Source organism: Andrena cerasifolii, chromosome 10 (assembly GCF_050908995.1).
Source record: "Andrena cerasifolii isolate SP2316 chromosome 10, iyAndCera1_principal, whole genome shotgun sequence".
In the NCBI taxonomy this organism is placed as follows: domain Eukaryota; kingdom Metazoa; phylum Arthropoda; class Insecta; order Hymenoptera; family Andrenidae; genus Andrena; species Andrena cerasifolii.
The window spans coordinates 12,632,017-12,648,186 of record NC_135127.1 but is presented as its reverse complement, the minus strand read 5'-3'; the positions used below and the strand labels follow the sequence as shown (position 1 = coordinate 12,648,186).

Genomic DNA, 16,170 nt, shown 5'->3' with positions numbered 1-16,170 from the left:
AAGCACATCGGGGAAAGAGTATTCGAGAAACATAGAAATAAGCGAGTATAGAGTATAGAGAGAGGGGTCATTTGTGTATGACTGTATGGAGCAAGAAAGAGCGTGGATGGGGTAGATGGTGAGAGAGAGAGAGGGGTGTAAAAGGAACGTGGGTGCGCGCACGCCCCGCCCTCTTCCCAACTCGACTCGTCGCTCTCCCTCTCCCTTTTCCTCCCGAAAGACCGAGGGTAGGGTTCCGTTGGTCGTGCACCCTCTACGACCCTCGGTCGGTGCGCCAGCCCTTCTCCCCTCGGCGCGCAGTTCGCGTGAGCTTCAGCTTACCTCCCATACCACGTTCCACGGATCGATGGAGATTCGGTAGCCCTCCGCGGAGCGGCGCCAGTGTCGCCGCCACAGCGACTCGCCCGCTCAGTCGGAACTCGGGTTCACTCAGTCCACGACCGTTTGCCACGAGACTTCGATCTCATCGGTTTCGCCCCGTCTTTCTCCACCACACCTCCCTTCTTTTTCTCTCTTGGAGGACAGAGAGCAGCTACCACCACTACCACCACCATCGCCGCCGCCGTCGCCACCACCACCGCCTCCAACGACCGGGCAGACGCACGTAGTCTAAACGTGAGACTCGAACGGACGTCGTCGTCCTCGCCGGTAGTCCTTCGTCGTCCACTGTTTTTCGAGCCAGCCCTTCGGTTCTACTTCGCCCGAGCCCCTCGTCTGCCGCCGAGTCACCTGTCACCGAAGGTGAGTCCTCCATGCAACTTGAATTTTCAAACATACTCCTTTGCCCGACGCGACGCGACGCGATTCGCGTGCAGTGGTGCTCCGAAATGCCGCGACCGTCGATGTCTCTTTTCGAACCGTCCTATGCCTGTCTCTCTCGCGCGCGCTCTGCCTCTCGTGCCGGCACTGGACGAGCACTCGCTCTTTTCCCCGCGCATTACGTTTCCGAAGCGAAGGAAAGACAACCGGCCGCTTTTTTCCCTACATATATGGGTCGATTCGGTTGGAATATTAGCAATGTGAAGTTCGCCGCGATGCAACGGAGACGAAGAAACCCGCGGCTCTTGAAGATATTTCGAACGCGTCGTGGCGATGCGCGGCTAGCTTCACGGTACACTCGCGCGGACGTACGCTCTCGCTCCTTGTCGCCGCCGTATTTTCGTGCTCTCTCTCTCTCGCCCATTGCCGTGGCCTGTCGTCGCGGTAGGTACCTGTGCCGCGGCTCGATAAAACGCAAGGGTTAGGCCGCTGCTGCAGGTCTACTCTCCATCATCGATCTTTCCAACGAGGCCTTGCTTTTCCCGGCCGTAAAGTCGTCCACGAGCGATGCACTCACTCGTCGTCAAAGTCTCCGAAGGACGACTTTGTTGACTTCCTCGACTCGTCCTTATCTCTGCCTTGCGGTCTACCTTCGTGGCCTTGTACTTCTCGCGATACGTACGAGCCCCATCCCCGTTCCTATCTTTATTCCATTGTTAGGCTCGCGATGTTTACGCTCACGATCAGTCGCAGCTGTTTTAGTACTGTAGTTTCAAAAGGAGTTTAATTTATTCCGAATTTCTGAACAAGCTCCGGAGCATCTCTATTACGTTCTCTAAATGTTAATGTATACATTTTCAAGCATACTCTCGTCTTCTTCGTTTCATTTTAGAGGAAATATGGTATGACGTAAGAACGTGTAATAAGTAATTTGTAAACAGCTGGTGCGGTTCTGAAATGGCCTAGGTATTCCTTTTCTCTGCGGTAAAATATTAAATGTGTAATGTTTGAGCTGGAAATAGGGCGGTCTTTGAGTAGCGGATGAAATGCTGAAATTCCATTTCCAAACATTCCGAGTATTATGTTGACGTATCGTTATCGTTCTCCATAAAACTTGTTCCATTAGGGAACGCCGTGTACCCACGGTGGGTCTTAAATTGAGTGGCAGTTAAAAGGGAAGCATTTCTATGATATATACGCTTGGATGGGACGTCAATGTTGTATCGAAAGGGCATGGTTCGTTTCCTTGAAGCACTCGCGTTCTCGAGGATAATCCATTTAGATCGATGTCTAATTCAGGAAGGATCCACGCTCCCGTATTTACGTTTCCCTGGTAGTAGCGTGGAAAACGATTTTGTTTGCTGGTGTAGGTGCTTGGCAGGGACTGGGTGTACCGATGAATGCGCGAAAGAACGCGCGAGGGTTCGGTCGAAAGGTTGAAGAAGGTCGGAGAAGGACGGGCGAAGGGTTAGCGAACTCTCGTCGCTTCTTTCCCTTCTTTCCCCTCCTTTTCCCTCTTTTCTTTATAAAGTTATCCGTTCTTATAATATTCCCCCGCCCTAGGCAAAATAGACCGAAAGGTCTAGGAATTAATTATTCAAGGGCTCGACTTATCTAGCTTCTCGTAGCATATTAAGCAGGCCTCCGTTTATCTTGTATCGCGGAATTTCCCGGAAAATATTGTCTCGCGCGGTATTTTTCGAGGTCGTTTTTCCGACCTGGGAACTGCTGGTATGCAGATTCGAATTGGCCAAGTTCAATTGATATTTAAAGTACGAAAGTTGGCGCGCGAATAATTCACGAATCCATTTGCCGCCATGATACCGAGGATTTGAAATTTTCTTTGGTAGAAAAAGTTTCTGCCAGCGATGGAATCGCGAACTCGGATTAAGTTGGCGTCAAGGTATTAGCGGCTGCCTTCAAATTAATTTCTCTTCGCGAATTGTAGGAAGCGCGACTTTCAAAGGTTCTGGAATAAAATTCTCCTCGAATCTTCCATTTCCTTGGTCCACGCTCGAGGCTTCTGCAATCTACGCGCAACTTGCGACGTAAATACTCTTTGTCATCGTTACGCTGCTCTTCGGCGTGTTTAATGCACCGAAACACCGTGTTGCCAACCTTCGCGCGTTTACTTTAAAGTTTTATCGATCGGTTCGGCTTTTCCTTAGTTCATCGGAACGTGACCCGACCATTTGCCAGTTCTGCGTGTCTGCTTACCCAATCTCGGTGGCTCCCCAACCATTCACCTTGATAAATGCGCCGTGCACGGTCTCGTAATTAATGGCGGAGGTGATACGTCGCTGTCTGATTATGCGAATAGGCTTAACCCGGCCCCAATGAATCACGGAGCTCTGTACCGATGTGCCCGAAAGCTTCGCGATCGTCGAAAGTACTTGGGGCATCAGTGCGCTACCATAGATTCACGAATTCTACAATTCCGCTACACCCAGCTGCTCAGTCGGGGTGTATTCAACATGTAAAGCGCCGAAAGATCCATCGGATCCTTCTTCTCACGTGGGAGGGGGTCGCGGAAAGTGTTTAGGGTACCTAATTGATATTCAGAGGAAGGGGACATTTCGCTTAGATTTTCACGCGAGTAGTTTCTCGAGGTCGGAGTACGCCGAGCGATTTAGATTTCCCCTCTATCATCTAGGGATTGCCGCGTCTCTTTAACTGTGAAATTTCGGCTCGCAGGTCGGAAGCTCCCTTTCGTAGCCTCATGAACATTCCGTTCGCTCGTATAGAGTGGCCTCGTTTCGCATTCCTATAGCACGTAGCATCGAAATTGAGACGTCCTTCCTGGGGAGGAGCTCCTCGCCATTCTGCCCGACCGCATTACCATTTTTCGGCAATCGAACCGAATCGATAGCCCCCGCTGGCTGCCCTGGCGCCGCGCCGTTCCTCGGCGTCGAGGCGTCGCGAAATCGAGCCCGTTGATTCCGACGCATAAATCGCGTGTAAACCGACTTTCCTCCTATTTTGCCGTTTCCTTCGAATGCCTGCTATCTCGCTGCTCGTAATTTACGGTTAGCCCGCGGAGATGCTGATTTCAGATAGGTCAGACCCTGACTTATTGCGCTCCCTAACGTACTTTCAGATTCGGCGGAACGTCTGACCCATATCGCAGCGTTGACCAGAAATAACGTGGCCCATCGACTGATTCGATAGCTTTCTGTTATTTAAGAAAATTCCGCGGTCCGAACCCGCCGATATCGAACGGCGCGCCTTTATATTGCCTTTAATATTCGGCCGAATATCGCTGGAAATAGAAGGCCTCGATGAAATCGGTGTCATACTTTCTATAACGGGCAGTTGGATCGAATTGGTCTATCTACGGGGCGATCCTTTAAGCGGCGCCCTTTTAACGCGGTCAGCTGGGGTTGTAAAGTGGAGTGTATCGCGCGGTGGCGGAAGCTTTCTTGTCCGACCCAACGCTGTCCATTATCTACTGCGGATCACTCCAGCCGGAAACTCGATGGTTGATATTCGGAGAGGCCGCTTCGAGCGTTCTACCTAATATGTGTTGATCGAAATATTCTTCCGCGCGGCGGCACACGGAACACCAGTGGAGATACTCGATGCTTCAATCGCCTCGAGGGTAAAGCTCGAGGAATTCCAACACGTTTGATGCCGTTAACGCGGTAGGAGGCATCTTAAAGTCGAGATACAGAAAAGTCATTAAACGGGGGACAATTCGTTTCCTCGGTAGAAAGGAGGAACGGTTATAATAACCGCCACGGGGAACAGGGAGGCGGCGGCGCGTGGAAAAATGAATTAGGGGCCATCAATTCGAAACGGAATTATACCGTTTATCCAGGGGAACGACTTGCTAAAAATGAGAGCTCGAACTTGGAGGACGGCATTTTTCCGGTAGAAGGAGCATTGGCCTCGTTACCGTCCCGCAATTTCAGCAGTGATATTTTTCCCGGGGTGAGAGGACGCTTTCGCGAACGTCCAGGGGGGTTGGGGAGACTTACCGGTGAATGAAAGAAGGTGCTCGCTTCCAGGGAACCCGGGGGAAGGGACGACAGTTTTCCTCTTAACGAATTCGGAAGCGTGCATACCTAATGGGGGGAGGCTCTCGCGGAAACTAATTTCGAGCAGTCGAGACTCACGGCCCCGTGAGTTGCTAAGTAATTTTGGAAAGGCTTTGGCGAAGTAGGGATAGATCAGGGTGGGGACGGACGAAAACTCGGGACATACTATATTAAAGGGCTCGAAGCTCGCGTCGATATCGATTCATCACAATGCAACGATTTCTCTCTTCCTCTCTCTCTCTCTCTCTCTGTTTACTAGTTTTCCTGTTTAATCTGATCGCCCCTCTCCCCGCACTTGAATGCGCCTCTTGATCGACGCGCCCTGTGTTCAGAAAAATTCGAATTGAAATACCTCGAACGCGTAGTTGAATTCGGCTAACTAAGCCACTTCGATTGCGCGCAGCGTGTTCTTCCATTTTGCGTCGATCCGCCCTTGTTCTGACTGCGGACTCTCGTTTCCACCCTCTTTTTGTTCTCCGCGCTACTTTGTGCCCGTTTTTTCCAGGCGACGGAACAATTTACATTACCCGATTTCAGAGCTCTCGAACATGTGCTCTGGTTGCTCGTTCTCGTAAAAATATTTAAGATAGCAGGAGAATGAAATCGTTCGGTTTTTGCGGCCAGGCTGTTCCCCTTTCGACCTTCCATCTCTGCCTCTAGCCTTATCGGGATTTTTTGCGGCCGCGATCAAGACTCCGATAAAGACATTCGGTTAAATTAATGGAGGAAAAGGAGGCGGGCCGTTTAACCGAATCCTCGTTAGCTGGTCCATTGTGGGAAAGTGCAGCGGTGCTGTCAGATGTCGGGACGCTATTGCGAAGTCGGAGAACCGGGGCGACCTTTCGGGCGATTCGAAAAAAGCGGAGAAGAAAAGGGACGACTTTTACGGGGCCGAAGACAGGCGCTCGACCCGAAGCCAAACAGTTTCGAAAGGAAAGTTCCGTGTTCCTGTAATCCGTAATTCGATGGCTCGACGCGAATTAACGGGGGAAGGAGTCGTGTCGGTCCTCTCTCTTTGAAACGTTGCAGCCTCTCGGTATTTTATTGACAATGGGACTTGAATCTTCCAACATTTTGAAGTTTCTACTCGAAAAGGGAGTTCTAAAAAGGAACGACTATTTCGGTAGAACGGAATTAAAGGATTCCACCATTCACCCACTTTCTCCGCTTGTCTCTCGCCCCCATTTTTGTTTATCATGCGCGCCCTTTGAAAGTCTCTCGTGCCTGCCCTTTCCCTTTATGCTCGCTCGTTCTCGCGATCCCTTTTAGAACGGGCAACAGAACCGAGCAAGGGCGTCCGAGCGTTCTAATTTCCTCTTTGGGACAGAGCTCGTAGTCGCGTTCCGCGAACGAGGCCGTTAAGTACGTGTCCCGACGTTTCAGATAATTTTCGTCGCGTTGACGCGGTTGCACACGCGATGAGTCGTGTTCTCGAGCCAAGCCCCTTGATTATCGATCGGCGGTCACAACTTATCACTGATTATCAGTTCGGCGAAACGACGCACACCGCCCGTCAACTCGATCATGCTTATATTATCTCGATAACGCGATCGGTCCCGCGCGAAACTTTAAACCCTTTGTAGCGGTGCAACCTGGCCGAAGCCACCCTGTATCAATTTCACTCGGTGATAATCCCCGCTGGCGCACGGGAACCAACCTTTCGCGGAAACGGGAGAAGATACTCGGCGCGACGGTCAGTTCGAGTTCCACTAAAATTCCCAGCAATAAAAGCCACGAGTCGTCCGCGTTAAAGTCTCCCCCGAACGTGTTTAACACCGCTCGTGAAACTATCCAGGTTTACTGGCTGCAAGCGAATTCCGCCCACGGAGGCAGTTTCTTTATAACATCTGTTTAATCACCTTCGTGTCCAGTGCGCGTTGCCTTGGAGTATGCAAACGAAAAAGGGCAGATTGGGACGGTTACAAGACACACTGGGTGATCGACCCGCTCCTATTTGCCTATTTGCTTTTAATCTTGTAAAGGAGCAAAGGTCAAACGCTGTCTGTAAACATATTAATCTCTGGAAATTGGGTCACCCTTGTTCGATATTAATTGACGCGCGGTTAATCCTTCCCCCTAAGATTCTCATGTCCCGACGAACAGCGGATCGATCCTGTCCCCTGTCTTTGCGTTTTAGCCGCGTTTTCGAGCAGGATATTGGGATTTATCGAGGGAAAGCGACGTCGAAAGCTGGTCTATTCGAAGCTATTCATTTTCATCGGTTATCAGACTTTCTATTAGCACGTGGATTATACGGCCTGTCTGGTCACAAGTGTAGGTAACTGCTTTCTTGTTCGTAAGGTCGGCAAATTATTGATCAGGTTTGGCAGCGCTATAGTTTGCCGGTCAGCCAGTCGGGGGGAAATAAAGTTCCATCGAGTGGATCCTGTAAGATGTAGGGAATCCCTTGGGGGGCCGCCGAAGAAGTTCGGGCAGGATTCCAAGATGCATCTTCGCGTATCTTCATGTGTCTACGTGGCAAGCCCGTGGTGGCCGGTATAGCTTCCCAGACAACGCCAGCGGAAAGCTGCAAATGCTTTCATAATGTACTTTGGCTGTCCTACAGACCACTGTGAGCCCATCGGTGGCGGCGCAAGGACGCCATTTGTCAAGAAGAGCCGTGACCTTTCGTGGTATCGTCGGACGATCGACCGTGCTCGCGCGGCCTTTTCTTCTCCATTCCATTCGGTCTTTCCCGGTGCGGTGGTCGATTCGTTGTAACCTCGTTGCTTTCAACTGAATTTTCCGAACGATCAGCTCGCGTGAAACCGTGGCATTCGTTTTGCTTCAAAAACGAGCGCCTCGATTGGACAAGCCCAAACCACAGCCGAGATTACTTGGGTGGGTCGCGAAATTAATGCACTTTCTTCGCTCCAGCCATCTTTCGGCCGATGGTCATTTAACAGATTTAACTGGAGGGACAGACTTTTCACACAAATGACCACTTAAATGAGAGCGAGGCTATAATTCGGGCGACCTACATCGATAATTCGGTGAATGAGATCTGGGTCAATCGGAACGGCAGGGAAACACGGTAGCATCTCGATTATCCGAACAAACTGCTGGATACGATGTCCAGATAATGCAAGTTCTACGGTCCATGTAGCAGAAACATCAAGGGAAAAGTAAGTTGTTTCGCGTGCGAGCGCATTCGAAGCAACTTGTTTTTATGAGTTATGGTCTACACCCGCGCTGTTTCAATAAACGGATGCAGCCGGCAAAATATTTCAATTGACCTAGATCACGGTGTTGTCCGCGGCACATTATTAACGCGCGAGCGTTATAATTGATAACGTTCGAAATCGAGTTACTTTATTTTCCCGGGATCTCTTGCCGCGTTGAAATACGGGCTGATTTGCGGAGCAGTGGAATGTCAGGGGTTGAAAAAATGCTGGTGGAATTCGGCGTACTTGGCTGGCTCGAAATTGATGAACTTTTTGGTACGTCAAGGGTATCGCGTAACCAGCGAGCGCACTGATAATGTACCTTTCATAAGTCACCGAAAAAGTCGTTCGTTTACGTGGGAGGAGTTATCAGGGACGTGACGCTAAATCTTTGGCACCTGACCTACATTACTAAAGTAAGGATTAGCATCGACCGCGATTCAAAATCCTATTACACGGTAATTTACGTTGCATCCGAAGGGGGAACGGTGGACCGGGGCGAAAAAGGGGAATAAAAATTTTAACCCGCGCGCGGCGGCCATTTGACTTCGTAATTTCTGCGGCCGGAAGCTACAGCCGGCGGATGGCACATTTCGGTAATAAGTCGACGAGAGGGCCCCCCGGTTCTCTTTTCTTCTTTGCGATACCCTTCCGCGCGGTGAATTTCCTCGTGAAACCGAGAACTGAAAATTTTACAGTAGCGCCTCGCCGCCATGCTAGCATAATTAAATTACGCGCCCTTTCTATTATCCATTATGACTGCATAATGAGCGTAACAGAATTATACTACATTACGGACTCTAATACAATATATTGCGCAGAGCCATTTAATACAATAGCGTATTGATGCGTCGTGTTTTATTCAATTATGCCGCCATTATTTCCGAATATTCCAGCGGGTTGTATACATTAAAAAATGGCAAGCTAGTCGGTGCCATAATACACCTTTTCATTTTCGCGTCGTTTACACTCGTGTCCCGATTTTTCTCCCGCGCGCGACTGCAAAGTGCGATTTAGAGGGGAAAGAATGGAGACCGGTCTAGAGGGGCACATCTGACCTAGTCTGCTCCCGATATTAACATTGCCTCTATAAATTGGGGAAACGCGTGCTAAGCGAGAAGGTTCGTTTTCAGTTTTACCCCCCTGAGCAGCTCTTGACCGATATATTGCTGGAGCGGTGAGCCACTTTAAAAGTTTCCTTACCGCGACTCGAATAAATCATGGTCTCGCAACTCGTATGGGCAACGGTGCGCGATGTACGGCTAGTAGATCCGTCCGGGACATCTTTGAGGTTGCAAATGGCGTTATTTTTCACCAGCCTTTTTCCGTCCTTTTGTCGCAGTCCGCGTTCCAGCTAGATCTTCGCCATACATATTCCAGTTGAACGCTATTTTTCTCAAGCCGTGGCCCACTGGTACGTTTAAGTACACCGCGTCACGTTTATTTCGCGATAAATTATTATAGCCTCGTCGTTTTTAAAACAGCTTGTGCCGCGTAGCTTATGCAGTCTCGCGTGGAACTTTTCTTGCTCTCCTCGGGAGCATTCGTCGGGCGAGGCGTAAGGACGAGGAACGAACTTGTGCTCCGCCGCGGGAAATATTCCGCGAGCGCCTGTACAGGCTTGTATTCGGGGTAGCATGTGCAGCCGACTGAGTTTCGGAGTCGGGACTCATTTGCGGGACGGCAAATTACCAGTTGGATTAATCCGTCGAGTGCCTCGCTGCACATATTTGAGATGCATACCGCCGGTGCATACAGATAGCTGGCATGTGTAGGACGGATTGTCTCCTTGCACAATGCATCCGCGCGCCGGCTGATGAAATCCTTATCTATTTCACTTCGTGGGGCGTACCAGGCGTTGCTTCGCAGTGCATGCGGCGCAATTGATTTCTGATTGGATAGTAATCATTTCTACCAAGCAGGGGTGGTGACTAAAATTCCGACGGAGTCTCTTCCACGTAGCCTGGCCGTAAAGCGTACGATCCGAAATCAGGCGCGACTGGAAAGACGCGAGAAGGCGCGGCAAGAAATACGGCCACCCCCTTGTCCCTGGTCAGGATTAAATTGTACCGTTAGCGGGGGATACAGGGACATTACAGTATCTCACGAGTATAGGAGAGCGAGTAAATCTGGACGTCAGGATTCGTTGGTGGTAAAGCACTGGATTGCCGTGCCTTATCCCGCTGTGCCTGACCTGGCGCAAAATGCACCCTACCGTGGACCTGTACTGGCTGGCTTGTCGTTGCATAATATACCCGAACTTGTGGCCGGCCTTTGCGAGGCTTTCGGGCGTGAACCTCGCCGGTTTCCCTCTCAAAGACTCATTCTCTCGCCCTTTACCTTTACTTCTTTCCTCCGACTCATCCCCCATGTCCACTATATTCATCCTCCCCTCTCTCTGCGCTACATTCGTTGGCTCCTCTCTGTCTCCCTAGCCTCAGGGCACCCTCTCTCTCTCTCTCTCTCTCTCGAGCCCTTTGTGAGAGACCGTCTTTATCTAGCCATCTGTAATATCCTCCGGTCCTCTCTTCCTTCGACTGGCGCGCACGCCCGCGTTTTCCGTCTGCCTCTCTCCTCGCTCTGCACCCTTTCCACCTTTGTCTCGGTGTATCTTGGTCGGCCGTAACGTGTCGCCTCCTCGTATCAAAATATGGCATCGAACGGCGCGATATCTTTCTCCTCGGTGGCTGTTGCTCTTGCGCGCAGCTGTGCTCCCTGCTTCCTCTGTGCACTCTCAAGGACGATAGCTTTATCCACAGGCCCGGCGCAAGGACGAACGGTGTGCATGTACAGTCTGGATAGAGGCAAGTTCGGGGATTGAATTTTACGGGTTGGTTACGCGGCTGCTTCCCGCCTCGCCGGCGAGAGCTTAGCGGGGTCTGGTTAGCGGTGCACGGTGCACCGTGCACCGTGTTAACCCCTCGCGACATTTTCGTTCCATCTTGCCTCCATCCATTGTGCGAGAGGACAGGCGGGTATCTTTTGAATGCTACTTTTACCGAGGATGAATCTGGTCGCGGAGTTAAATACAAATTACTGGTGGCGCGACTGTGGCCGCCCCCGGGGATTTCGTGTTTTCGAATGGAAGCTACCACCGCCCATTTTCCGTTATTACGGTGGAAAAAAGATGAGAAACTGGGCCAATTATTTTGCGTCAAGTGGCTGCGGTCGGCGAGCCAGTTTCTTTCTCTTATCCTTCGATTAAGAAGCTCCCTCGGGGGGTTTCCAACGAGCGCGGGCCGAGAGAGTCTATATTGTTCTTATTTCCTGCTAATAAACTCTCCGCGCCTGATGAGCTCATCAACCGTCGAATATTGTTAGCAGACGAAGCCTACTTTCTGCCAATATCTCGCGCGATAGTCGCCTCGGTCGTTACAGATTGCAGCGGAATAACTTATACCCACACTCCACCCCGTGTTTAGAACCTCTATCGATCATTTTACTTTAGCCTCGTTTAACTCTTTCGGTCGCCAGGTCCCTCCCAGTAATCTTTTTCCATAAATATTTATGGGCGCAGTTTGCGAGGCGCGATATATCACGGGCCTCTCAATCTGTAGTCGAGGAACGTTCGGAGAGATAAAAACGAATAGTAATTGCTTGGCGATTGGACACAAATCGAGGAATAAATCAGACGTCGACTGGAACGGTTTTTCGCTCCGGCGGAAGCATTAAAAAAGTTGGCAAGTATTATTCCAGAGGTCCTCCAGGCATTGTCGTTTCCCCTTCTTCGGTTTCCCCTTAAAGTCTCCTGTTTTCCGGGTATTTTTTCGCGCATTAAGAAAAGGGAAAGTCGTGTATCGATCGATTTCATCCAGTCGCGTGATTTATTACGCCCGCCCGTAGTTTTTGCCGGGAGACCATAATCTCGTAATCAATCAACCTTCGGGAAGATCATGATGCTGGCTAAGTACCTGACCGATAGGACAGGATGGTAGTGAATGGTCCATTTCCAGGGATAGTCGAAACTTTCGAATGTATTTTATATGGATATCCATCTTCATTCTAAGTAGTTTGCGCAGCGAAATCAGACGGAGTTGATTTCATAGGGAATAAGATATTTGCAGGATGGCGTGACATTCTTTGTTTCCCTGCGATGCAGCGCTGACAATTATTCCGAAATCGTGGGAGGAGTGCCGGTGGGAAGGAGTTCAAAGCGGATCACGTATCGTCGTAATCGATCACGCACCGTCGAGCCAAGTTCGCGTAAAGTCAGACCAGCGACGGAGACGTTACGCCCTGAATTCCGTTGCACGATTTATGGAACGGAAAGATTGCCTTCGCGGTGGCACGGTCGAGCCGTGGGAAATGGAAATTTTATTCGGTCACGCGTTTCGAATTCGTCCTCCGTTCTTCGCCTGCCAATATTTCACTTCCCAAAGCTCTACAAATCCAGGAGGGCAGAGCAGTTTTCGAAACGCATAATTAGTACGGCGTGTGCCCCGGAAAACTCCAATCACTTTGGACGTGCTCGTAATTTTGTTATTCACGGCCTCGCCATTGTATCCCCGGTTGTCCCTTGTCCGGTGACGGTTTTTATTAGGTTGTCCAGCGCGGCACGTTACCCAAATACATCGAAATTGAAACGAGCGGCAGCAGGGGCATGGGCAGCATCCGAGGCGCACCGGTTAGCCATTTGCAGGCCCGTATTCTCGCCGGGATTTCATCCGCTTCCTTCTCTGTGTACGCGCCGATTTACCGTCGGAATTGGACCGACAACGACTCGCAACCCTTTTTCGCCACGGCGGAATTGTTAAATCTCTCGAAACGCCTCTCAGGGGAGGAATCTTTCGTAGCCGAGGAGCCTTAACGACCGAGGATACCGAGCACCGTCTCCCAAGTTAGCCCGTTCCGATCCTTTTTTTCAATAATTACGGGACCTCCTTCAATCGAGGAGGATTCTTCGTTCAATTATGTCGAAGCTCGCCAACTTTAGGCTAATTTCAAGCTTCACCGGGGGGAGTGTATAACGAGTTCGTTGGATCGTTTCCCTCGTTTCTCCCGCTTCTCTCGCTTCTATGCCAGATGAAGCTGTAAATTTTCTATTAAAGCGCGAAACGCGCGAACAAATCGCGTTCGCGTGTGCTATCTCGCAGCTTATTAGTCCGCTGGCGATAAACGGGTATCCTTTAGATGGCGCCATACCATTTTAATGGAATCTCGCGGCGTTAATTAAGATTCTGTTCCGGGCTGGAGAATCTGGCCCAGCGAAGGATCACGTAACTCTTAGCAAATGCATTTAGTGTCTATTAGTGGCGCGTTTCCGTGTCACACTATGCAGGGCTAATAATCTTTGACGGTGTTGTCGCAAAAAGCGAGGAGGGTGAGGGGGCGGCGGACGGGGCCGATGGTCGGCGTCGAAAAGGCGTGAAGCGACGTAAAAGCATAGAAAATTGCGTTATGAATGCACAGAGAGTTTTGATGGACATTTTGATGTTCAATTACCGCGACCATTTCGCTTATAAATTAATTTCTCACGGAGTCGTGCCGCCCTAATGACTCACTCGATTCTCGCAGACGGATAGACACCTTTTGATTCTCGTTCGCTGCGGACAGACGGCCAATTAAATTATCGAACAGCAGACGCTGCTAAGACGGTACCCGGGAATAAGGTGTCTGGAACCGTCTCCGCCTTCAACTTCCTCGCAGGCGTAATTGAATACCCGGGAAACGGGTAGACTTCTCGGAATACTGTACTTCTTCTCCCGGGAGATGCATATTTCTGTGGAGCTTTTTCCGAAACAACCGACACACGTGACGTTACCTCGTCTTGGTTTCGACGCGAGACCAAGGATTGTGCGGGGAGCGAAGGGTAGCTCGAAGATAAGCAGAGAAGAAGAGAGCAGTTCGAAAACCGATCGGATCTTCCCCGGTGGCAACTTCGACACGGCAAATAGAACGTCGGAAAATTGTGTAGGGCAGAAATTCCAGTAAGTGAAAAATTGATCGGAGGTTTGGCGGTGTCGGTGGTCCTCCCTCGAGACCATCCACCCTTTCTTTGCGCTTTCCCTTCGCTATTCTGCTTCGTTTTCTTGGTCCTGTCCGCCCGCGAGCCTTCGAGGTCGAAGCGACGATGCTGCAAAACGAGCACGAAAAAGGAAATACGAACGAGCGTCCAGCCGCCTTCGCGTTCGGTCCGCTTAATCCGCGTGTTATACCACTCGCACCGTTTCCGCCGCAGGCTTCACCTCGCGCGATTTTTCCATAATAATTTTACCGCGCGTCGCTTCTCGGTCAGACAGTTTTCCATCGGTCTCGGATAAAACAAACAGGCTCGTAAAAATATTATCGTTGCTTACCGTTATCGTTACGCCCCACAAATGTGGGTGCATCGTTTTTCCTGCTCCTTCGAGGATTTTTGGCGAGAACACGAGACCTGCGAAGTTTTTACCCGCGCATCAACGCGAGCCATAATTTCTTTTACACACGCGTTGTCTTCGTAGCCGGGTGTTTTATAGCCTCCGCGATACCTCGAATTTCCCGTGGCACGCCATCGATCTTCGGCGTCGTTGATAAAGCTAATTTAATGAACGTGTCGGGACACGAGGCGAACAAATTTCGTGACAATTGGTTATTATCCAGCTACGATAGATTCTACATCGTGCGCCCCGCCGTCTCGTCGCTCGATGCTCGCTTTTTCTCACCCCTTCGTCGCACATCCTCCTCTCGTGTTTATCGCAGATGACGTTAGGGGAATATTCCCGAGGACAGAGGAGGCTGATTGTGGGGGACAAAATGGTGAAATGCAGAGAAGAACGCTGCGTTTCGGATTCAGTCACGCGCAACGCGTGGATAGATGAAATTTACGGTTTCCTCTGGCAATCCTGTTCTTTGAAACGATTCCGTTTGCAAAATATCAGTGAACCGTGCGGGATATCGGAGCAGTTTCCGGACGCCGAGGGCCGTTTAGACGCACGTTTCAGTTATCGTGGTGAATCGTTGAATTTTCTGACTCATAACGAACGACAATTGCAAGGACAAGCTCGCAGCGAGCTTAACATTCAGATAATCGTTTCACGGTGGCCGCGAAACGGCGCAAATGAATATTATACAAATTTTAAGCGAGAGGACAAGGTGAAACTATACAGGTTGAAAGGTATGTTTAATTATACGACTTTACTTGGTCCCGCACGAGATACCCGCTGTGCGTATGAAATTTAATATCTTCCCTCAGTCGCGCGATCCCGCGGCTCATGATAATTCAGCTTTTAAGAGGAAACTTTAACTGTCGTTAGGATTTCAGAGTGTGCCGCGGAAAATCGTATTCAGTGGTTCCCGCATCTCGTTGCTCCGAGGCTGGTTTACGAAAATGTTGAACGGTAGCTGCTGGAATCGCGACCTTCTCGTTCCTCTTTCCTTCGTAATAGTCTTCCCGTTATTATTTCATAAGCTTCTATCTTCCTTACGGCGATTCCGTGTCCGCTTCTTTGTCTCCTCTGCTTTCGTCGTGAATATTTCGGGATTTTCGCATATTTGACCCGGCAAAGGTTTAATTAACCGAAGGATAGAAACCGTTGGCACCGATGGAAAATATTTTACACAGCACGGTACTCTTACATTTTCGAAGCGATTCGGACCGTCCATGTTTGGCTTTCGTTTCATTCTCGCGTTTTCACTTTATCGAATTTCACCGCCTTCTGTGCATTTTTTCCACCACCCTCTATGGCACTGGAGCTTCGTGCTTAAATACAGTCGCATATTCTCGATAGAAACGTAATACTCGAGACTGCAAAAGTACCTTTGACTACCCGTCGTTTGTACGATCCATTTCTCGGTATATAAATATGTTTCTCTTGGCCCAGTTTCTCGAATATGAACTGTGTCGTTCCTCAACCAAAAATATCTCCAGTCTACTGAAAAATGATTAGTATTAAATGAGCCATTCTCAGCAAACAAATTAATCGTCACTTTCGACGAGAGATCCTGGATCGAAGGATCAAGGTTCCCGAATATCCTTGAGTGGTGTGGCCTGAACGCGATTTCGGGGAGACGGTTTTTCTTTTTTTTCTTGGGTTAATCCAAGCTCAACCGTCACGCTCTTTTGTCTCCGGCATCATTATCCTTGTTTCTTGTTCTGGCTGCTGTCCCCCCTGTTCCTCGAGTGCTCGCGGTGACGTCCTCACCCCCGATGTCACTGGAACGTAGCAACTTCGTTATCTCCAGGTACGTCCGTCAACCCCGTCAAACGTTTCCGACGCTTTGTGCGGCGAGCT

The 16,170-nt window shown here is 50.1% G+C and overlaps 1 protein-coding gene across 2 annotated transcripts in view; it reads left to right on the top strand.

Moving 5' to 3' along the window:
- The first annotated feature begins 420 nt into the window (after positions 1-420).
- Cpx (synaptic transmission protein complexin) overlaps positions 421-16,170 on the top strand; it is a 182,698-nt gene continuing 166,948 nt past the window's right edge. For both annotated transcript variants that reach the window (XM_076821213.1, XM_076821214.1), the window contains exon 1: positions 421-741. The gene's annotated coding sequence lies outside the window, so the exon portion shown is untranslated. The remainder of the gene's footprint in view (positions 742-16,170) is intronic.